Here is a 22,931-nt window from a genome sequence, read left to right as displayed (position 1 = left end):
ATTTCTCGGACACCGGCCACGGCAGCAGACAGCACTTCACCCGGATCCCTCGCTCTCCGCCCATTGCCCTCTGCCCTTGGGCTCGGCCCCTCGGAGCCCAGGAAGGGTCGGGCCCTGAGTGGACGGACGTAACAGCCCAGGGCCGGCTGCAGGAGAGCAGGTGAGGGCTGGAGAGGCAGCGGGGCACGCGGCCGTTTTATTACCGAAATGTCCACCAAATGGCAGCAAAGTAACTTTGTTCTATTTCCTGCACCCTGGTGTCGTTTCCGTAATGGCCACCAGATGGCAGCAGGAAATAAATTTTAATGATCGGTACACTTGTGTGTTATTTACAAAACACCTATGAGATGGCACCGGAGGAAAAACCCTTCATAATGACATGCCCTGTGGGTTCTTTTCAAAATGAACATGAAAGCGCAGCGGAAATAACTTTATGAGCACTGCTGTCATGTTATTCCCAAACTTCCCACCAGATGGCAGCAGAGAATGAATATTCATAAGGACCTACACTGGACTACCGACGTTCAGGTGTTATTCCCAAAATGCCCACGAGAGGGCAGCAGAGGATAATGAATCGCGTCTCAGGACCTAAACTCTGGTGCTGTTCCCCAAATGCTCGCGAGATGAGATGGCAGCCGAGAAGAGTGTTCCCTGCCTTAAGGGCTCTGCCCACCATTCAAGTGAGAGTCCAGAGCTAAGTCTTGCTACTTAGCTCTGCACCCCGCCCTTCCCCTGTCCCTCCCGCCTCAGCCGGGTCCCCTCTCCACATCCCGGCCCATCACTCCCCTTACCTCTGCCCTCGTCTCCCGCCTCTGTCCCCGCCTCCCCCGCCTGTCAACAAGTGCGCAGGTTAGTCGAACGCCTCCCCGCTACCGGCGGCTGCTGTAACGGAGCGGGCTCCAGAGGGGACGCCGGGCGAGACCCGCCGCCGGCAGAGGGCTCCCCGCCAGCTCTCAGCGCAAGGCGCCAGACTTCCTGGTCCCAGCGCGACCGCCGCGACTTCGGTCTCGCCGGCTCCCCGCCATGCCGGCGTCCGCCGGTTTCCCCCGCAAGAGGCCGACCACCGGCATCTGCCCTCATCACAAGGCTCCCCACTGCGACCGCTAATCGCCGGAAGTCAGCATTGCTCGTTGCCGCCGTAGGAGTCTCACTCGGCGCTGCCTGCCGTCTTCTCGGCCACCTATGGCACTTAGGCGGGGCGGCTCTGTTACGTCTCGCTCGGCTCCTGCCCACTTCCAGCCTCGCTTTGCTTCACGCCGTAAGTTTAGCCCTATCCCTGTCTCCAACTATCATGTGGAGACACTGGCCACACCGCCAGGCAGTGCTTCCCCACCAGACCTCGCCCTCGACCCAGCGCCCTCTGCCCTTGGGGCTCAGCCCCTCGGAGCCCAGGCAGGGAAGGGCCGGGAGCGGAGGGAGGTAACAGCCCACGGCTGGCTGCGGGAGAGCAGGTGGAGGCGGGCGGTGGCGCGGGGCGCACGGACGTTCCTGTAGCCCTTGGGCTCGGTCCTCTGCCCGGGTGCCTGAGGCAGCGAGCGAGCAGCGCCCGGGGGCATCCAGGGGCACCCTGGCTGGATGGCGGCAAAAGAACGGGGTGGCAAAAGCCTAAGGCACCCTGTGGTCAGGGACTAGGGCCATTGTAAGCAGGAAGCACATACAGAAGGAGAGACCTCTGTCCCTCAACATCCATACTAATAAGGCGGTTCGTGGCTCTTAGAAAAGAGGTAAGCAGGACAGTTAGGGGGTTTCGGGTCTGCCCGCAAAGACACGGAGGTCATCCTATCCTAGACGGGGTCCACCCTAATCCGCCCACAATTAAGCAAGCCAGAAGGCATTTTTTTTAACTCACACAAAGAAACCAGTAGGCAGAGAATTAGGTACCAGTTTAAGCCAGTGACTAGCACATGGGCAATGAAGACCCCAATGCCCTTCACTCACCTAGGTCTCATTATACCATCATAATATGCTGCATATGCCTGGAAGTTCATTCATATTATAACAGACTGAATTCTGGGAACAAACATGTTCAGAACGCAAAATGATGACTCACTGGGTGCTGTCAATCTTCCTTGTCAATCAAGGAAGCCCAGTCTAAGTAACCAAACACAGCAAAAGGGATAAAAACCCTGAAGGCTTGGCTACTTGGCTACCACGCTTCTCTTGCTCAGGCCCGCTTCCACGTCTGGATGTGGACTTTCCTTCCTAAGAAAACTTTTCTAATGTATTTCGGTGTCTTACTCAATTCTTTGTTCGAGACATCAAGAACCTGGACAACGTGCCGGGAGAGGACCCCATTCTCCAGTAATAATAACACAAAAGAGAGAAAGAAAATACCATCTCTGGGAAATCAGTTAAAAAGAGAGAGGAGAGAGGGAGAGAGGGAGAGAGGGAGAGAGACCTTGAGTCCAAGACGTTAGCTTCACAAATATTTTTTCACACCAATCTGAATGTACGAACAGACTGGCAGCACTTCTAAATTCTCCCAGACCCTGCAGAAATAGATCAAAGACTGACAGGGAAAATAAAAATACTACTGATCTCTGCCAACAGACGCTCGTGATCTCTCGGCTGCAGCAGTTCACAGGAGCTAGTGGGATCCCGACCCTTAACCCACCTGGTGATAGAAGAAACGTGCTCGCTAGTTTCCTCAAATTCAACTTCACCTGGCGTTCGAGTCTAAACATCTTTGATCGGGGGTATGAAAAGAGGTGGAATCCAGGTAAGAGCAGGAAATATTCAAATCTCAGTGTTTGCTCCACCCAGAAATAGGCACCAATTTTACAGCAATTAGCATGCCTATGACGGCTGTCAGCAAGGGGGAACGGCAAGGGGAAATTAAGATAGAAGCAACTCCCCCATAATATGTGCAAGACTCAGAATACCTTAGTTCTTCTAGAATACGAAACAAGAAATTGATAAACCTATGTTTACTCCTTACCTATCTTACACCAAATACGAAAATAAGAAAAGAAAGAACTCTCCATATCGAGCCGTATCTCTGCTGGGTCCTTTGAAAGCCGACCCTTGTCCCCAAACCCCTATTCAGTCCTAGTGAAGAAGGGCCCGGTTGGGACCCTGCAGTAGAGGACACACAGCATCCCAGGCTCCGCTTTTCCGTGCACTGTAGCTTAACAATAGATTGTCCCCCTGGCTTCACACATAGCTTGAAAAGTACCCTGCCATACAAAGTTTCCCTGGAACGAACGATTAATAACTTTGTCCTTACTAATCACAATCCTTCGGATGTAGCGTGCTTTCCAGACTACTCCCATCTTTATTCTGGGGTTGCTGATGGCACTGGAGGACCACGTTGCAAGAGGGGTGGCTCCATGAAGCATGACAGGCCTCAGAACTCCCACGCAGCCCCTGAATAATGCCCAGATTTTCCATTAAATACCCTGAGGTGGACGGGGAAAATGTGGCAGGATGGATACAGAATAGCTCACAGATTGTGTGTTCTTCGAGGGTGAATAACCCCTTCAAGGGGTTTTACTGTTATTTGAAAGCTCTGTTTACGTAGTTGCAGGACACCAACGGTCGGGACTTTCTTAAACGTTTTACTAAAGAAAGGGTTGGTGTGGCGTTGTGACTATCGACTAGGGCCTGTCCACGTAGTAATCTGTGATCCGATCACCTTGTGAGGTTAATTTCCATAGAACCTTTTTTCCCTCCCACTTGCGTAGGGGCCAGTGGAGACCTGCAGGCGATTTCTCTAACCCAGTTCTAGCATGTGTGTTAGGGGAAGACGGGGTGCCTGGGGGATGGGGGAGTGGAGACTTGGAGGCAGTTTCTCCATTCCAGTACAAGGCCAGTATGTGAGGGCATAAGGGGCACTGGCAAATATGGGAGGAGCGACCTGAAGGCGAATTGTCCACGTAAACATTGAAAAAAAAATCGCCTAATAAGAAGGGTTCCTGGTGCTTACCTGGGCTCAAATTTTAAAAAAGAGCCTAGCAGCCATTTCTATCAAGGGGTACTTCATGTAAACATCTCTGGGGGACCTATTCTGAACTCCCACACCTTCATTTTAAAATGACTGCCACAAGAAGGATAAGATTATCTAAAAGAAGAGTTGAAGCTAAACTACTTCCGGCAGGTGAAATAAATTAAGTTTACCTGTGAACATAGCTAATGTTTCCTCTTAATTTTTGTGAAAAGGCATTTACGATTTGTATTTGTCCTTGGCGAGGGAGCCTTGGAGCCACAGAAGCAGTTTGTGCTTTCAAAAACACTCTAGACCTTCATTTTCTTCTTTAGCATATTATTCTAAAACAGTATTAAATTATTCACTTAACCGAAGTGACAAAGCAAAACTTAGGTTCTTAGGATGGAGGAAATTATCTCTTAAGTCATCGAGCACTTGATTAAGACGAAAAACTATTTTAAGAAAGCAGTCTTTGATTTCTAGGCAGAAAACTTTTCATAATATTTTATCTGGAGCAGAAGGATGCATGAAAACTTTGTCCTTCTAAAGAAAGAATAACTCAACTCTGCTTCTACAAAAGTTTTCTCTTGATATTTACATTTTTCCTTGGTGAAATTTATTCCAATCTCATTCAACTTAACTGTCTATAAAATTTCCTCTCCCAAGATGTCACCTCACAAACCCCCTACAACACTCCGTTTCGCAGATTTTTTTTCGGGTTTTCCTCGTTCCCATTCTGCAAGAACCAGCTTTACATTAGGACAAAGTTAATCTCCTTTCCCTCTAAAGGTTTAAGGAAGAGCGCAAAACCTCCAAATCTCTTTGTTCACACAGGACTCAACACGATTAGCATATCAATGGAAGGAGCTGTTAGCCTGGGGGAAAGGCAGGCTAGAATTAAGGTAGAAGCAATTCCCATTACATTTAGACCAATACGCTCTAATATCTTTAATTCCTCTGTACTATGAAGCAAAAAATAGACACACTTACATTCAGTACCCTTCACCCTCACTACCTGACACCACGAAATTAAAATAAAAAAAGAAGAATTTTCCACACCAAGCTGGTCCCTCTCCTGGGTCCTCTAAAGACTGACACCCCCTATTGTCACCCCTCAGCAATCCTGGGACACAAAGCTTCTCCTCACCTTTTCTCTCCATGTCTGTCCAAGGAGCAGCTCCGAGGGCTGCAGAAGTACAGCAACTGCCTCAGCACAGTGGAGCCACCTCGAGAAGCTTTGTGGGATTCCTGAAAAGGTGAAGCCCTGTCTGCGTGCCCGAGAAGCCACCTGCTCTACGTGGGTTTCCGCTGGGTCAAGCAGAAATGCGAGGGTTCCATGGGGGTCTGTGACCTGAGTAACCCAACCTTAAATGCACACAGCCTGAAGACCAGACACTAGTGCAGGCTGGCCCTGTGCTAAATAAGTCCGCACTGATTGGCGGATCGACCCAGGACCCGCCCCTTGGCTCCTCCCCATTGAATCTCAGCACCTCCATGCACTCCCAGGTCCTCACCTCCCACAGGCGGACTGATCCAAACCACTGCCAGGTTTAGCCTAAGCCCTTTTGATAGGATATTTGAAGGCTGTGCTCTGCATTTCCTTGCAGGTCCACCCCATCCTTTCTCCTCATTGACTTCTGCTACCACCCACACACCCCTGGAGCTCAACTCCATTTTTTTCTCCTCTGTAGCCATCACTGTAAATAACAAAAACCCTAACCATAATGCTAAACTAATGTAGGGAAGTGGCAAGAGAATTAAAATGTTAAATCGAGCTACATTCAGAGACTACAATATGCTCATCAGCTCTGTGGTCAGGCCATGAAGGTACCTGCAGAACAAAGGAAGACTTCTGCTGGAATTGCTAACAACCCATTTCCCACACCTGTAAAGGGGAAACAGGAAAAACAGAGCCTTTAAGTGTCTGCCCAACACAAAATAAAATCATTCATTCCCTGTGTCTAAAACATAGATAACCTGTGGATTAATGGCTGGGAACTGCCAGCAGGCTTTTCACACTACATACTCTTATCCTTTCTCACTATTTGTCCAGAGCAAAGGAAACGGATAAATAAAGTCTTTAAACTGTAACTCACAGGAAATAAAGAATGATATATAAACTGGAATTCCTCATAATACATGGAGCTTTTTCCTTGTCTTGGCTTTTTGTCTTTGCTATTTCTAGTCTTTGCTTTTCCCCTTTTTACAATAAACTTTCCTGTTGACTCTAACTATGGTACGCATGTTGAATTCTTTCTACACTTTCCACCAAAGAACCTACTCTTCTCTCAGGGGAGGGGTTGTCTCCCCCGACTCGGGGAAATTTGCCCTGTCCTGCCTCAAACTATAACCATAATGCATTACCCATAAATGATATCCATAAACCATAACCAACATGACATATCTAGAAACCCTAAATGTAATCCGTAATCTATCACGAAAAACAGTAAACTACACATAACCATAAACGGTAACCGTAAACCATAACCAAACTATAATGCATAACCTGAACCCCTAACTCAGCCCCAAACTTCATCCCAGCCCCAACCCTTATCTTAGCCCTCTAAACCATTAACATTTTAGATATAGAACTTCCTACAAAATTTTAAAAAAAGGTATTAGAGCAAGTAAACAATTTTGGCAGAGTTACAGGACTAAATGTCAATAAACCACAATCTGTTTTACTCATATGTGAGCAAGGAATAATCTTGAGAAGAATTTAAGTAAATAATCACATTTTAAATAATGTCACTGTTTTGAAATGTTTTGAAATGGATTTAATCAAACTGCAGGATTCGTACACTGAAAATTGAAGCCTTCTCATGGTAATGGAAAGAATTAACACTGTTTAGATGGCAATAGTACATAGCTGATGCACAGATTCGATATGATTCCTATGAAAATTCAGAGGTCTTTGGGGAAAATGTAGAGGCTGATCCACTTATGTAAAATTTCAAGGGACCCCAAAGAGCTGCAACAGTCTTCAAAAAGAAAATCAAAGTTAGAGGCTCATATTTCCTAATTTTAATTCTTAATAGAAAGCAACAGTGATTAAAACATTGTGACACTGGCATAAAGAGATACAGATAGATCAATGAAACTGAATGGAAAGCCCAGAAATAAACCCATCCATCAACAGTCAATTGATTTTTGATAAGGGAAGACATTACAATGGCTAAAAAAGGGTCTTTTCAAAGATGGAGCCAGGCGAGTGGCCATCCACATGAAGAGAAATGAAATGGGATCCTAACCTCACGTTACATGCAAAAATTAATTCAAAATAAATAAACTGCTTAAATAGACGAGGTAAAATTATAAACTCTCAAAGAAAACGGAGATAAATTTTCATGACCACAAATTTACCAATGGTTTCTTAGAACAGACACCAAACACAAACAACTAAAGAAGAAATAGATAAATTGGATTTCCTCAAAATGAAAACCTTATGTGCATCAAAAGAAGCTACCCAGAAAGTGAAAAGACAGGCTACAGAATGGAAGAATATAGTTGCACATTATATTTCTCATAAGAGTCTGTTATCCAGAATAAAGAACTTTTAAAAGTCATTGACAAAAAGACAAACAGGAGAATTTTAAAATGGACAAGTGATTTGATTACACCCTTCTCCAGAGAAGACATACGATTTGACCAACAGACATGCGAAAAGATGTTAAACATTATCAGTCGTGATGGAAATGCCAATTAAAACTACAATGTGATACAGCTTCACTCACACTAGAATGGTTGTAATTGAGAACACCAAAAATAACAAACATTGGCAATGATATAGGAAAATTGGAACCCTTAGATGTTGCTCGTGCAGGTGTAAAACTATGAATGACCATCACTTAATTTAAATAACAAAACTTTAAAAGTTTCAGCTCACCAAAGACACCTAGAAAAACTTTTAAACGTACATGTACAAATAACTATTGCTAAATAGTTTACCTAAAAATCTTTATTAGTATCTATTTTATTATAAAACTATGAGATTGCAAACCCAATTGTTATCTTGATTTTTCTTGATACTTTGTATATCAAGCTATTTTCTTTATATACTTTGTAACACAGCTAAATTAAACTGATTTTTGTAGACCCAGCTAAAACATATATAGTTTATGTTAATAACTTTCAAAAACATTCTATGTAATCGAACCAAACTTAACCAAGCTTTAACATCAAATATTGTCTCTGATCATATGATCCTGAAATGCATTTGAGTTTGTTTCTATTTTCTTTCTTAATTTATATCAGCATTTAATTCCTTTAAGCCAATCAAATAGTACAAACTAGTAATAGAAGTCAGAGACAAAAACATCCTACCACACATTATACAGACAAACGCAAAAGTTTCACAAATAGAGATCAAAACGTAGACAGAATTACTAATAATTGTAGAGAACACCCTGATGTCTTACCTGTGAAATGGCCACTTGTCATGAGAGTTCTATAAAATGTTTTCCGATGGAGAGTTTCTTCAATTCAAAGAATCCACAGTCTGACCATTAATGGCAGGAATTTAATAGCGACTCAAAGCAATAAACCTTTTTACAGCTTAACTAAAGAAGCCAAAGGCTTTCTATTTTTATGGTATTTCCTTTGTATGTCGAATGACAAAAAAAAGACATTGAAAAAAATGACCATCTCTAGAAGAAAAGTTTCAATAAACAAAACGAGGAATTGCTAAGTCCAAGTGACGAGCTGAACAGGTAGTGCAAGGACATTGCCTCCCCCTCCAGGATATGGCTCTGGAAATTTTTCCTTTCTTCAGACATCCCCGTTTTAGCCCTACCTGAGGTAATAAGCCAAAAATGGCCGTTTCCAGCCTAGATGCCATCTTTGGCCAAAGCAAAACTTTTGGCTAATTATAATATCATTATCATCTCAACCGCATTGCCAGTACTGCAGCTCCCATTGTGCACCTGACACTAACACAGTTCTGGAAACATCATATGAGAAAGAAAAGGCAGGAAACCAAGTTCCCCACCTATTGGGAGGAGACAATAAGGCCAAGTCAGCACCACAATTTTCCAAGGTCTCCCTCCAGGGAGAACAAAAAGTTCATAACCAGCCATCTTGACGAGACTTTCCCCCTCTTCCTCTCTCTCCCCACCCCTTCCTCCCTCTTCCTCTCTCAAGTTAAGCCTGCACTCTACCTCCTCAAGTGAGCACTTTAACATTAATAAAACTCATGCTTTCCTGCTTGCTGTTCATCTTGCCTTTGGATTCTTTCTTGTGGAATTAAGCGAGAATCTGGTCACGGGACCCACAAGACCTCCAGCTGTTCATCTTGCCCTGGAATTCTTTCTCGCGGAATAAGATGAGAACCTTTCCGGCGACACAGGTTATAGCTTCACAAGCATTTTTTCATGACAGTCTTAGATGAGAGGAAAAGGACTCGTGGCACTTCTAAATTCTACCAAAGACCACAGAAATAGATCAAGAAGGCTGACAGGGTAAACGAAAATAATGTTTATTTCTGCCAGTGGAAGACCATGATATCTCAGCTACAGAAGTTTCCAGGAGCTAGCGGTAACCCAGCCATTAATTTTCCTGACACCATAACAAGATGGAAGTTTTGTAGTTTTCTGAAATCCGTCTTAAGTGCGCAGAAAGAGGCAGAACCTGGGACCTAAGGAAGACTACAAAATCATCAAACCCCTTCCTTCACGCAGAACTATCCAGACAATTAGCATATCTGTGGAAGGAGCTGTTAGCCTGAGGAAGATGCAGGCTGGAATTAAGGTAGAAGTAATTCTCTCTGTTATATGTAGAGTAATAGACCAAATAGCTTTAGTTCCTCTATAACATGAAGCAAAAAAACAGATACACGCATGTTCAGTACTCCTCACCCTCACTATGCTACACCACAGACTTAGAAAAAAAGAATTTTCCTCACCGAGCCGTGTCCTCTGCTGTGTCATCTGAAGACAGATAGCATCTCTCCCCACACTTGGCATTCCTGTCCAGATTTGGGACATTTGGATTTGTGACACTTCTCCTCACTTTCTCTTTTCACCAGGTCCCTGGTGCAGGTCCCAGGGGCTGCTGAGATACAAGGACTGCTTCACACAATGGCACCACTGGAAGCCTCAAGAAGCTTCTTCCCACTTTCTGAAAACGCAGAGCACACACAATGTGGGCTCACACTAGATCTCATGAGTGTGATATGGGGGTGGGATGTCCACGCATGCTCACGTGGGGGTCACATAGTGGACCCAGAGGACCATGTCTAGAGTAAGGCAAACCCAATCTCTACACTGATTGGTGAATCGCCCCAGGACCAACCCCTTGGCTCCTCCTCACTGGCTCTCAACACCACCCTCAACCTCACACTGGCCCCACCCGCTAATACCCGTACCTTGCGCCTTTTCCAGGCCAAGCGGCCGATAGCTAATGGTGAGAAGGCGCGGATTAGATCCACGTTGTGCGGACTATGTGCCTGGGAGGAATACTCCAGCACAAGGACAACCAGTCTGTCCCCAGTCCTCCCTCGGGCCCAGGATTTTGTTCAGCCGCAGGTGTTAGAGACATCCTTCCTGACCGGGCTTTGGAAAATAGGGTTTTTCAAGCGTAAGCTTTTATTGTAGAACACTTAGCAGAATTGTGTACATAGGCTAACCCAAATTACTTAATAATTTTTAATAACTAAATCAGGATTTTAAACATAATTGATATAAAAGTATAAGAATGTTAAAGATGCTTATAAGTCATTTTCAGAACGTCTATAGTTGCTCCTGTGCCAAATCATGCTCTTCTTATTAAGCTTGCTGCATTTCAAAATATGAGCGACTGAGAGAAATGTGAATTTATTGATCATGGCATTTTGTTTTCTCATGCTTAATTATAGGGTCCCCTTGACTTAGCAACACCTAATTCAAAAATCATTAGTGGGGAACCACAGGCAGTGCCTGAAGAGGTGTCATGGTGACCACTGCCGGAGAGTAGAGCCCACGCTGCAATGTCAGGAATACCACACAATCACAGGGGCCTGTCCTGAGAAGCATCCGCCGTCATCATCATCACCACTGCCGCCGCCACTGCCGCATGCATACTAGAGTGATGTGGGACACTTGGACTGGGGACATGAATTTATTTGAAAAACCACTTTGGGTTTATAAATATGATTTCTGATGAAACTAGATTGGAAAATTTTTCATCATCTATGTATACATATTCTTTAATTTTTCATTTGACCTAAAATGCAGTGAGAAAATTTGCATGTTGCAAGGTGGTCCTAGCCATCCTCTTGATTGGGGTAGTCTTGGGTATGTGCCTGTTGCTTTACTTTAGTGAACGCAACAAATGTGACGGGAAAAAAAGAGACAGCTTCCTGCTGGGGCCTGTCAAAGTGCCTCATGAAGGCCTTGGAGAAATGGGGAAACAGGTCATCATACGTAAAGAGGATCAAGAAAAGTTAAAAGAGATGTTTAAAATTAATCAGTTCAATTATATAGCCAGTGAGATAATTGCGCTCAACAAATCTTTACCAGATGTTAGATTAGAAGGGTGTAAAACAAGGGTGTATCCAGAAATCTTGTGGATGGTACTTTGCCACAATGAGGCTTAGAGCACACTTCTGTGAACTGTCCATAGTGTCATTAATCACTCGCCAAGACACATGCTAAAAGAAATTGTTCTAGTAGATGATGCCAGTGAAAGAGACTTTATGAAAAGGCCCTAGGGAGTTACATGAAAAAATTAAAAGTAACAGTTCATGTCATTTTAATGGAATAATGTTCAAAATTGATCAGAGCTAGAATAAAAGAAGCTGCTGTACTTTTATATAATAATATTTAATGTAACGTCTACTTTTAAAATGTTTTTTAAAAAACGTTTTAATTTTAAAAATAAATGAGTTAAATAAAAGAAATTGCTGCATCTAAAGGCCAAGTGATCACCCTCGTAGACCCTCACTGTGAGTGCACAGGGGGATGACAGGAGGCTTTCTTAGCCAGGATCAAACATGACAGGAAAACAGTGGTATGTCCTACCATTCATGTGATCAGAGATGGTACTTATGAGTGTATGGCAGATTCTGATATGACCTATGGTAGATTCACTTGGAAGCTCAATTTTTGCTGATATCCTGTTCCCTGAAGAAAAATGGGCAGAAGGAACGTTGATCGGACTCTTCCTGTCAGTATATCTACAATAGAAGGAGACCTTTTTTCAGGAGATAGAGATCACTTTCAGGAAATTGGAACATAAGATGTTAGAATGAATATTTGAGGAAGAGAAAAAAATAGAAAATTCATTTAAGATTCAGCAGTGTGGAGGAATAAAGGAGATTGTTACCTGCTCACACGCCGGACATGGGTTTAAAAAAGCTACATCTTGTGTGTTTCCCAGAGGCACAGGACAGATTATCGATAATAATGATGGATGAGTCATAGAAATGTGGATGGGTGAATTTCAGAATTTCTTCTATATCATGTCTCGGGGTGTACGAAAGTAGCTTATGGAGATAGAGCATCAAGACTTGGCCTAAGACACGAACTGCAATGCAAACCTTAATGGTTTGGTCACGATGCTCAAATGCCACCACCTAAAGGCAACTGACCTTGCAACATATAAACAGTAATCAGTGCCTGGATGAAGCCACAAAAGAGGATAGCCAGGTGCCCAGCATTAGAGGCTGTGATGGAAGCTGGTCCCAGCAGTGGCCTTTTCAAAATATTATTCCTCCAGAAATATTCTGAGACAAAACTTATGAAAACATAAAAAAAAAAGGACTGACTGAGCTAACTCTGCATACCTTTCTGCCACATTCTTAAGTACTGAAAATAGCAAAAATGCTTCCCTCCTGCAGGATGTAAGGTTTCTCAGCCACTAAAAATTAAATTCCACTTGCTTCTGAGCTGTGATCCAGCCTTCCTCTCCAAGGTCATGGAATGACAATGGAGCAAGACTGTGCATACAGATGTTTACAAGATCGGAAGAGTCCTTCATCATTGTAAAGAATATTCAGATGATGAAACAATCAACGAAATGTGCTTTCTAGAAAGCTGCACCTCTTTTGGCTCGCTATAACTTCAGTAATTTCGGCTGAACATGCTACTGTAATGAAGATATTTCCAAGATTTTCTCCTGACTAGTAGCCAGTATATGAAATATAGATATAAAGATATATTAAAAGAACTGGAACCAGATTCAGAATCATGAAAACATTTTTACAAAGAATTCTTTAAAACGATATTAAATAGGGTTAAAAGGAAATTAGAACTATGAGAAGTACAATTGGTTGTGGGACAGTATCAAATTTCCAAAAAGATTTTATATTTCAGTGGAGAAAAATATTTGATTCCAATGACATTCATTTTGTTTATTCCCAAAATTCAGACCAGACAGCAGCAAAAAATAAACTTTTATGATAACATCTGGGTGTTATGTTCGATATGCCCACAAGATGGCAGCAGAAACAATGTTTCATAACATGCAATCCTTGTTTTTCCCAAGATGCACACGAATTGGCAACAGACAAAAACATTTTATGACCACATGGCCTCGGGTGTTATTTATAAAATGCACACGGTATAGCTGCTTAAATATCTTTTCATAACACGCACTGCGGCGTTATTCCCAAAATTCTCACTGGATGCAAGCAGAGAATGAATACTCATCATGAGAAAGATCTGGGTGTTAATCCTAAAAAAATCACCAGATGGCAGCAGGAAATAACTTTTTTACTTACGCTTTGGTGTAATTCACAAGATGCACACAAGATGGGGCCATAAAATGAATTGTCATTAAGAATCGAACTCGGGTTTTAATCCCAAAATTCCCACCAGATAGCAGCAGAAAATAAATTTTTATGATGACCTACACCTAGGTGTTGTTTTCAAAATACTCACGAGATGGCAGCAGAGAACTATTTTTTTAATGACATGTACTCCTTGTTTCTCTCAAGATGCACACTAGTGGCAGCACACAAAATCATTTCATGACAACTTGCATTGAGTGTTATATATAAAACACAAAGGAGAAAGCAACAGAAATAACTTTTCATGGCATGTGCTGTGTTGTTATTCCCAAAATCCCCACCAGACTGCCCCAGAAAATTAATATTCATGATGAGAGATATCTGGAAGTTAATCCTGACGTCTGCACCAGATGGCAACAGAGAATAACTTGATTACTTACATTCTGTGTAATTCCCAAGATGCACACTACAAGGTGAAAAATAATTTTTTTTGATGACATACACAATTTTTCATGACATGCTATCTTGTGTTCATCCCAAGATAACACGAATGGAAGCAGAGATAAAAATATCATAATTTCAGGCACAACAGGCACTCTTCTGTCATACACAAAAGGCCCACCAGATGGCAGCAGAGAATAACATGTCATTACTTCCACTCTGGTGTTATTCCAAGATGCACAGTAGACGAGAGCAGAAAATGCATTTTCATCATGGCATACACTCGGATGTTATTCCCAAAATGCCCACCGGGTGGCAGCAGAAAATATATTTTTATAACATACACTAGCTTATTTTAAAAATTGGCCAGGACATGGCAGGAGAGAATAATTTTTCATGACGACCTGAGCGTGTAAGTGAAAATGTTATTCTCTGCTGCCATCTGGTGGGTATTTTAGGAATAACACCCGAATGTTGTCATCATGAACATTCATTCTATGCTGCCGTCCATTGGGCATTTTGGGAAGAAGATACAATTTTAAAAGAATTATTTCAACTGCTACCTCGTGTGCATTTTGAAAATAATAATGGTAAGTCGTTATGAAAAGTTGTGCGCAGCCATCCTGTATATCTTGAGGAAATCAAAGGAGTGCACGTCCTGAAACATTATTCTCTGCTGCAATCTCTTGGCCATTTCGAAAATAACAAGCAAGTGTATGTCATCATAATTTTTTTGCTGCCATCTGGTTTGCATCTTGGGAATAACATCCAAGTTTATGCCATCATGGAAAGATACTTTCTGCTCTCATCTACCATGCATCTTGAAATTAGTCTAGAGTATAATTAAATGTTATTCTCCGCTGCCATCTTGTGGGCATTTTGGGATTAACACCCAGGTGTTTCTCATGAATATTAATTCTCTGCTGCCGTCTGGTGGGCATTTTGGGTATAACACCACAGTGCATGTCATGAAATGATATTTCTGCTGCTATATAGTGTGCCATTTTATAAATAACACCCAAAGGTATGTCATCATGAAATATTCTGTCTGCTGCCTTTTAGTATGTATCTTAGGAAAAACGAGGAGTGCATGTTATGAAAAATTGTTCCCTGCTGCCATCGTGTGGGCATTTTGAAAATAATAACCAGGTACATGTCATCATAAAAATTTATTTTTTGCTCTCATCTGGTGGGCATTTTGGGATAAAACACATGTGTATGTCATTATGAAAATTTGTTTACTACCACCACCCTAAGTGCATCCTGGGAATTACACCAGAGTGCAATTTAAAAGGTTATTCTCAGCTGCCATCTGGAAGGCGCTTTGAAAATAGCATCACGAAGCATGTCATAAAATGTTATTTCTGCTGCTACATCATGTGCATTCTGAAAAGAAACCCAAGGGCATGTCATTATGAAAAGTTTTTGTCCATTGCCATTTCGTGTACATCTTGGGAAAAACACAGGAGTGCATGTCATGAAGTGATTCTCCACTGTCATTTTGTAGGCATTGAAAATAACACCCAGGTGTATATTCGTGACTATTCATTCTCTGCTGTCATCTGGCGGGCCGTTTTGGAAGAAGAACAGAGGACATATTATAAAGTATTGTTTCTGCTGCTATCTCGTGTGCTTTCTGAAAATAATACCTAGGAGCATGCTGTTACGAAAAGTTATCCACTGCCATTTTGAGAACATCTTGAGAAAAACATATGCGTAGGTCATGAAACATTGTTCTCTGCTGCCATCTCGTGGGATTTTTCAAAATAGCAAGCAAGTGTATGTCATTATAAAAAATTTATTTTCTGCTGCCATCCTGTCGGCATTTGGGGAATAACACCCAAGTGTATGCCATCATAAACATATATTTTCTGTTCTCATCTACTGTGCATCTTGGAATAACACCAGAGTGGAAGTAATAGTCATTCGCTGCTGCCATCTGGTGTACATTTTAGTAATAACATCTAAGTGTTTGTCATCATGAATATTCATCCTCTGCTGCTCTCTGGTGGGCAATTTGGAACAAGACCACGGCACATGTCATAAGGAATTATATCAGCTGCTATCTCATGTGCATTTTGAAAATAATACCTAAGCATTTGTCTTTATGAAAAGTTGTTCACGGCCATTTCGTATACATTTTAGGAGAAATACAGGAGTGCATGTAAGGACAAATTATTCTCTGCTGCCATCTCGTGGGATATTTGAAAATAACAAGCAAGTGTAAGTCATGAAAATTTATTTTCCACTGCCATCCTGTGGGCATTTTGGGAATAACGCACGAATGTATGCCATCATGAAGATATATTTTCTTCTTTCATCTACTGTGCATCTTGGAATCACACCAGAGTGCAAGTAATAATAAATTATTCTCTGTTCCATCTGGTGGGCATTTTAGAATAATAACGATTGTTTGAAATCATGAATATTCGTTCTCTAATACCATCTGGTGGGTATTGTGTGTATGACTGAAGAGTGCCTGTTAGGCATGATGTTATGAAATTATTATCTCTGCTGCCCTTTCATGCTAATCTTGGAATGAACATAGAAGTTCCTCTCACATCAAATTGTTCTTTCCTGTCATCTCGTGGGCATTTTAAAAATAATGCCCACATATATGTCATCATACAAATTTATTTTATACCTTGATATAGTGAGCATCTTGGGAATAACACATAGTGTAAGCAATAAAAAGATATGCTCTGCTGCCATCTGGTGGTATTTTAGGATTAACACCCAGGTGTTTCTTATCATGAACATTCATTCTCTACTGCCATCTGGTGGGAATTTGGGGTGTAACACCACAGTGCATGTTAGAAAAAGATATTTCAGCTGCTATCCTGTGTGCTTTTTATAAATAAAACCCAAAGGCAAGCCGTCAGAAAATGTTTTTGTCTTCCGCCTTTCCATGTGCATATTAGGAAAAACACAGGAGTGCATGTCATGAAGTGATTCTCTGCTGCCATGTCGTGTGCATTTTGAAATTAACACACAGGTGTTGGTTCATCATGACTATTCATTTTCGGCTGCCATATGCTGTGAATTTAGGGAATAACACCAGTTATTTCTGCTGCTATAATAAGACCATGTCACCAAGCAAAGTTGTGGTCTGAGGCTATTTCATGTGCATCTTGGAAATAAGACATGAGTGCATGTCAGGAAAAATTATTCGCTGCTTCCATCTCCTAGGCATTTAGATAATAACATGCAAGTGTATGTCCATATAATAATTTTTCTGCTGCCATCTGGTGGGCATTTTAGGAATGACACACAAATTGTAGGTCATCACGAAAATGCATTTTCTGCACCTATTTTTGTGCTTCTTCGGAATAACACCAGAATGTAGGTAATAAAGAGATATTCTCTGCTGAAATCTTGTGTATATTTTAGTAATAACACTTGAATGTTTGATAGCCTGAATATTCTCTTCGGCCAACTGGTGGTCATTATGAAAATGACACCCAGATGGATACCATCATAAAAATTAATTCTCTGCTGCCATCTCCTGGGCATTTTTGGAATAACACTCTAGTGTAGGTTATCATGAGTAGTCATTTTCAGCTGCCATCTGGTGGACATTCTGGAAATACCACAACACGTGATTTCTGAAAATAAAACCAAGGGAATGTCGTTATAAACGGTTTTAATCTACCGTCATTTCATGTCAGTCTTGGGAATAACACAGAATTGCATATCGTGAACATTTTTTCTCCTCTGACATCTCAAGAACATTTTGAAAATAACACCCAGGTGTACGTCATCATAAAAATTTATTTTCTCTGCCGTCTGCTGGGCATTTGGGGAATAAAACACAGAGCATGTCATTAATGTTATTTTGCTGCTATCTCATGTGTATTCTGAAAATAAACTCAAGGCATTGTCATTATGAAAAGTTTTCTGGTGCCATTTTGGGTGCATCTTGAGAAGAACACAGGAGTGTGTGTCATGAAGTGACTCTCTTCAGCCATCTTGTGGGCATTTTGAAAATAACACCCTCGTTTGGCTCATCGTGAATACTCATTCAGTGCTACCATATGGTGGGCAATTTGGGAATAATAGCACAGCTCACAACATAAACAGTTATTTCTTGCTATCTCGTGGAGTTAGAAAATGACACCTAAGCATATTTGATTAAACAAAGTTTTTGTCTGTGGCCATTTCGTGTGCATCTTGTGATAAACACGGGAGTGCATATCATGAAAAATTATTCTCTGCCACTTGTTAAGAAAAGTTTTTGCTGCTATGTCGTGTATATTTAAAAAATAACACGCAAGCATTCGTTATTAATTTTTTCTCTGCTGCCATGTTAAGTGAATCTTCGGAATAAAATCGGAATACATGATAAAAAAATTGTTATCTACTGCCATCTGCTGGACATTTTGATAATAACAGGTAAATGTCATAAATTTTTTTTCTGCTGCCATCTCGTGGGCATTTTGGAATAACATCCAAGTGTAGCTGGTCATGAATATTAATTTCTGCCGCCATCTTGTGGGAATTTTTGGAATAACACCACATCGCATGTCTAAAACTATTATTTCTCCTGTTATCTCATTCAGAGATAATTATAATAAAATGGCAGCAGAGATAAACATTTCATAACATCATGCCCAACAGGCACTCTTCTGTCATACACAAAACGCCCACGAGATAACTGGAGATAATGAATATTCACGATGTCAAACACTTGGTGTTATTCCTAAATGCCCACCAATCGACAGCAGATAATAACATTTAATTACTTACATGATGGTGTATTCCGAGATGCAGAGTAGATAACAAGAAAATATATTTTCATGATGGCATACACTTGGTTGCTATTCCCAAAATGCCCACAGGATGGCAGCAGAAAAAATATTTTTATGACTTATGCCTGTTTATTTTCAAAATGCCCACAAGATGGCAGCAGAGAATAATTTGTCATTGAACTACCGTATTCTTCCTAAAATACATACGAAATGGCCATTTATAACTACTTTTCATAATGACACGCTCTCAAGTCTTATTTTCAAAATACACATGATATAGCTGCTGAAATAGTTCTTTATGACATGTGCTCTGCTCTTCTTCCAAAAACACCATGAGGTTATTTTCTAAATTGCCCATCGGAGCAGAGAATGAAAATTCATGATGACAGACACCGAGGTGTTACTACTAAAATACACACCAGATGGCAGCCCAGAGGAACTTTTTATTACTTATACACTAGTGTTATTCCAAAGATGGGAGCAGAAAATAAATTTTCATGTTGACCTATACCCCAGTGTTATTTCTAAAATGGCCACCAGATGGAAGCAGAAAAAATTTTATAATGACATTCACTTGCCTGCTATTTTCAAAATGCCTGTGAGATGGCAGCAGAGGATAATTTTCAGGACAAGCATTGCTGTATTTTTCTTAAGATACACACGAAATGGCCGTTGAAATAACAACATTACTGAATGACATGTTCCTAGGTATTATTTTCTAACTGTATGAGAACGCAGCAGAAATAACCATTTATAACATGTGATGTGGCATTATTCCTAAAATTACCACCAGATGGCGGCAGTGAACGAATATTTATGATGACCTACTTTGAGGTGTTATTCCTAAAATGCCCACAAGATGGCAGCAGAAAAAAATTTTTTGAACACATACCTGAATGTTGTTATCGAAACGTCCACGAGATGGCAGCAAATAACAATTTGACTTCTACTCCGATTTTATTCCCAAAATTCACACCAGATGGAAGCAGAAAATAAAGTTTTAAGATGAAATACACCTGGATGTTATTTTCACACCCACGATATGGCAGCAGAAACAATTTTGCATGACATGCATTCCTGCGTTATTCCCAAGGTTCACTCGAAACGGGAGCAGAGAACAAATTTATAACGATACATACTGGGGTGTTATTTTTTAAATGCACACGAGATAGCAGAAGTAACTTTTCTTGACATGCACTGTTGTTTTATTCCCAAAATGCCCACCAGATGGCAGCAGGAAAAAAATTATGATGACACACTTAGTTATTTTCAAAATTCTCACAAGATGGCAGTAGAATATAACTTTCATGACTTGCACCCTTGTGTTATTCCCAAGCTCCTTTGTGTGCTGGAGTTGGGGGGAAGGCAGTGATAATACATGTGGGGACAAGGGGCAGATACCCTAAGTAAACGATGAGTGAGGATGTTCCCCATGGCCTCAAGTTTCTGAAAATTGTAGCTTCAAGAAACAACAAATTTGGAAATGATGCAGGAAAAGACACAGCTACATAAAAGGCTGTATAGTGATCCAGACTGAAGATATGGGAGATACATATCAAGATAGGAGAAAAATAAGGAAATCGATATAAAAACACAGACAAACAGACATACACGCACAGTGGAAGTCAGAAGTCAGGATAAGTTGCTTAACACAGGTTATTCTAGTGACAACTCACCCCCGCTTCCGGCTGCTGGGGGTCACAGTCCTCGCCTTCGGCATCCACCCTCACAGTGTCCTCGTTACCAGCTCCCTCAGCCCACGCAGCCCAGCTGGAGCTGACACCAGGCAGGGCTGGGTGCCATCTGGAACCACAGGGACGAAATCTTGGTACCCCCAGATGCGAGCCCTGAGCATTTCTGCTGGGGGACCCAAATCGACCCCCAACCCAGCCCTGACCTGAGTCCTGGGAACACTCACAGGCTCACCTCTGCTGCCTGGGGCCCTGGACAGGGGAGTGACCTGCAGCATATGCAGGACTCATCTGCAGCCACGGGGATAGCCATGAGATTCCCAGTCTTGTTCCCTAGAACGGATGTCATCGTGTCACCTGCAGCTGCTGTCGGCATCTCCAGGGAGGAGCGCACCTGTCTCAGGTGCAAGGTTAGCAGCAACTGCCAGCACTTAGGCAGGAGGCCTAGTGAGCAGCAGGCAAAGCTGGAAGGGACACCCCTGTGCTTCCTGGAGCCGCAACCAGGGCCTGGGCTGTCTCCTCTCCAGTGGGATTGACCCTCGATCGGTTCACAATGACCTGGGCTTGTCCCCTGGGGCCGTGTACCACCAGCTCCCAGCCGGGGGCAGGAGCTGCATGTCCAGTGCCCGCAGTCCTGGTTTTGTGCCCTTCCCTCAGCCCTCCCATCCACACCCCTTCGTGCAGGGTTCTGAGCCCCCCAGAACATCAAGGAGTTCTCAAACATCTTCCACCTTCCACGAACCTGATTCAGGCATGGACGCCCTCCACACTCACCCTCGCCTCCAGCTAAGGTTCCTTTTCTTTATGAGGTTTTTTTCAGTCATCCATCTGCATTTTAGATTTGGGCATTTCCTCGGAAGAAAGGCACAGATGTACCTAGGGGTAGTAAACAGTGCCTCCCTGCCATGGCCATGCCGAGGGGCAAGTGGAGGGCACATCTGTCCAGTGGACAGGAGACAACGGGGGGACAAGTGAGAGCCCCTGTACCCACTGTTCGACTGAATGGAGCCGCTTCCGTGGAACTGGAGCAGGCCGGAGTGGGCGAGAGCTCCCCTTCCCTATCCAAGAACAGAAGGGGACAGCGTCGAGTGAAACCTGGCCCAGACGGTGCCCCTTCCCAGTCCCTTGGGCTGCAGGTGCCCCAAAGGCTGCCCTAGGGAGGGAACCCTGTGTGGAGTCAGCTTGACCCCTGAGGTAAGGATGGGGTCTTCTGGAGAAGCCTTATGGGGTGCACCCAGGACAGCGCCCTCGGCAGAGCTGTGGGGTCACCAAGCACAGACAGAAGCGAGCCCAGATGAGGGGCCTGCCCTGGTGTGGGCTGCTTGAAGCAGGGGCCAGAGCTGTAGCCAGTCTCAGGCTGCCTGGGGCGTATGCACGCAGCCCGGCCCCTTCTGATCCATCAGCCTCAGAGGACAGTGCCCCTCAGGAAGGTGACCACTCATCCAGAGCCACAAAGCCAGCAAGTGGCCAAGCCTTGCTGAGGACAAAGCCCAGCCTGGACTAGTCCCACCCTCTGTCCGCTGTCCTGACCCCGTCCGTGCGTCCACATGCTCCCTGACCCTTAGACTAGTGTCCTCTCACACTGAGAGAAAAGCCCCAACTCCAACCATGGGCCACAAGTAAGGAATTTGAGGTCTGAAATGACATATTCAGGGGCAGGCCAGCCCCTTTGTGGCAGCCTGTCCCTCCTAGGCGCTCACTACCCGGCTGACCCCGCCAGCCCCATCAGAGCCAGGACAGACGCTCCGGGGGCCCCCTCGGCTGAAACTGGACAGGAGGTGAGCCCGGCCTGAGTGTGAGGGAGGCCGACACACAGCGCTCTGGTCAGCTCCGGTTCCCGCTCTGAACGGTCCCTGACTCTCCCCTTCTCAGCCCCATTTGTCCCCCGGTCCCCCTGAGGACCGATGGCTGAGTCTACTGTGCCAGGGGGCTGATGGCCCCAAATGCCCCTGTGGGAGCACCCCCAGGCGAGGAGTTGGGGTCATGCCCTGGGCTCCATGTCTCCCCTGGGTCCCTCCCATGAGCCAGAACTTTTGGTGTCTTCGGCATTTTTTCATTTCCGATGTTCATTACTTTTGCCTTTTTCTTTTTTCCTTTATCGGCCTCGACAGAGGTTCGTTCGCGTGGTCTTGAAAGGACCGATTTCTGCCTTTGTCAATTCTCTATTGTGATATTTGTTTTGTTTTGCGGATTCTTCCTCATCGCTTCCCTCTCCTTTCATCCAGTTTTATTTTATCATCTTTTTCTAAGCTCTTGTGTTTGGATTTTTTTAAGCATTTTCTTCTGCCATTTACACTAAGGGTACAAATTCTTCTCTAGATACTGACTGAGCTTCATCCCACGAGTTTTAATAAATGGCACTTTTCAAGTGTTCGGTTTTGAACATTTTCCCATTATGATTTCGCATGTGGCCGATGAGTGAC

At 43.1% G+C, this 22,931-nt stretch overlaps 1 long non-coding RNA gene and 2 pseudogenes across 2 annotated transcripts; 2 read left to right on the top strand and 1 right to left on the bottom strand.

Annotated features, from left to right (window-relative positions):
* The first annotated feature begins 10,153 nt into the window (after nucleotides 1-10,153).
* Nucleotides 10,154-11,725, top strand: LOC120616412 (polypeptide N-acetylgalactosaminyltransferase 1-like; annotated as a pseudogene).
* A 66-nt stretch (nucleotides 11,726-11,791) lies between these two features.
* LOC120616411 (polypeptide N-acetylgalactosaminyltransferase 1-like) lies at nucleotides 11,792-12,571 on the top strand (annotated as a pseudogene).
* Nucleotides 12,572-19,963: 7,392 nt separating this feature from the next.
* On the bottom strand, nucleotides 19,964-21,462 carry LOC120616406 (uncharacterized). Of its 2 annotated transcripts, none has more exons than XR_005656594.1 (2): nucleotides 20,736-21,462; nucleotides 19,964-20,620 (listed from the first exon to the last, which is right to left on the bottom strand). It is a non-coding gene; the product is annotated as an uncharacterized LOC120616406 (long non-coding RNA). The 2 variants fall into 2 exon arrangements; XR_005656595.1 differs by having other exon boundaries at nucleotides 20,744-21,462.
* Nucleotides 21,463-22,931: the final 1,469 nt, after the last annotated feature.

The sequence above is a fragment of the Pteropus medius genome, unplaced genomic scaffold (genome assembly GCF_902729225.1).
Source record: "Pteropus medius unplaced genomic scaffold, Ma_sr-lr_union100, whole genome shotgun sequence".
NCBI classification, from domain to species: Eukaryota; Metazoa; Chordata; class Mammalia; order Chiroptera; family Pteropodidae; genus Pteropus; species Pteropus medius.
Note: the sequence above shows the minus strand (reverse complement) of the source record. Positions and strands in the feature narration are given on the sequence as shown.